This window comes from Miscanthus floridulus, chromosome 7 (assembly GCF_019320115.1).
Source record: "Miscanthus floridulus cultivar M001 chromosome 7, ASM1932011v1, whole genome shotgun sequence".
Lineage (NCBI taxonomy): Eukaryota > Viridiplantae > Streptophyta > Magnoliopsida > Poales > Poaceae > Miscanthus > Miscanthus floridulus.
In genome coordinates, this window is record NC_089586.1 from 125,763,670 (window position 1) to 125,765,569 (window position 1,900).

At 36.5% G+C, this 1,900-nt stretch overlaps 1 pseudogene; it reads right to left on the reverse strand.

The window, feature by feature from the left end:
- Window positions 1–942: 942 nt before the first annotated feature.
- Window positions 943–1,900, reverse strand: LOC136464645 (uncharacterized; annotated as a pseudogene).

The window sequence follows — 1,900 nt, forward strand, 5'->3', positions numbered from 1 at the left end:
GACAAAATGGATGGCATGCGCACAGTATTTCCATTTTTAGGCCTTATTTAGTTCCCCCCTAAAGTTTACTCCCTATCCTATCGAATGTTTGGACACATGCATGGAGTATTAAATATAGACTAAAGACTGCAAGAAAAAGTGGTATTAACGTTGGGATATGTGGTCGTTAAAAGTCGATATGTGGTGGTCGTCCATGGTCGTTAAAGGCTCCATCGTTAATACTATTAACGACCACACACAATTTCCCGTCGTTAACTTTTCAACTACGGGATAATATGTGGTCGTTGATACTATAGCATTAACAACCACATTTATATTAACAACAACCACATTCGTCATTGTTAATATCATAGTGCCATCTACCATAATGCATTAACAACCACATTTGTGGTCGCTAGTTGTTTTTACAAGGTACTATATGTACTATATGGAGGGTAGTAGTGACCACTTTTATAGCATTAACAACCACACATTTATCACTAATAATTTTATATTGGAATGGCAATAGCATCAGCAACCAATATGCGACATAAACAATGGCATGCTTTCACAATAGGCAATTTATAGATTAATTAATTTGCAACATTCCACAAACTCAACTTCACAATGGTCCTCGATGGTTCATGTGACCAAGGGGGTAAATACAATCCAAAACATGAAACAAATAGTAGCTGACTTAAGACTACAAATAACAAGGTAGCACTAAGCTATGCTTGAAGGGATTCACCCATCAGATGCCTTCTCATGAACAATTGTGAGGTCATGCTGCTAATGTTGCTCTTCATCTTGCTCCCTGCAATATGCAAATTTCATATCAACAACAAACAAATAAAATCAAATAAAGAGATCTGGTATAAATAATCTTTCTAGGTGTAGATACTTATAGATGATCACTTTTTATTCATGAGCTGAACTAGCACTCATATTACGCTTTAATTCTGCTCATTCTTCTTCCATTCGATTAACATGATTGGTAATCATTCGATTTTCCTCATGAAGTGCTCGATTATCTTCTTGAAGTTCTTTCTTTTCCTATTCAGACTGTGTAAGCTTTTCTATCAGTTCAGCTTTGGTAACAATCAGACTCCGTAAGTCTCTTGCTTTTATTCCACCACCATAACCAACAGCATGGTCATGCCTATTTGATTCAAAGCACTTATCCATAAGTTCCACATTAGAAAGGGAAGGGTTCAGTAGCCTTTCCACCTCAATCTCTGCCTGTGAACAAAGCAATTAGAATTAGGTGCTTCTACCAACAAATGTGTATTTATTCTTGTGTAACAGGGATATATCCGAATACATTTGTAACTAATCTACAATAATGCCTCACAAAATGAATCCAAAGGCAACTATAAACTTATGTGCTTGGTAGAGGTTTCAGAATCCACAAAGGTGCCATCCTTCATGTGAGTGAGAGAAAATAATTTATCCAAAGTTGGAGGATTGTTTTCCTTGCCACCCTATTATAGGTAGAACATCAAAACACAAGTAACGAGAGCTAATAACTGAAAAAAGTGAGCGCAGAATACTATACATACATTGTCCCATATGATCTGTCTGTATGGTTTGCTACCACTGTGATGAAGAATTTTCAAGTTGGATCTGTTTTTGGAGTTTCTCTTGCTCTTATCCTACAGTTCCATGAAATAATTTTACTAACCATAGTCACAAGGGATAAAATGTGCAACACACAAGTTGTTACTATGTAAGTGAGAAGATTAACACTTACTATGAAATCCTTGCTGTAGAAATGTTCCTTGACAAGCCACTCCCAATCAGGTTTTTTAATCCCTTTAGGGCAGTTCTTAATAATAGCTTGCTACATATTCCTTGCTGGCTTCACAAATTGCTGATTCAAGTCTCCATGCCAATTATTCCATAGATCTCTAGCATGCTCCAT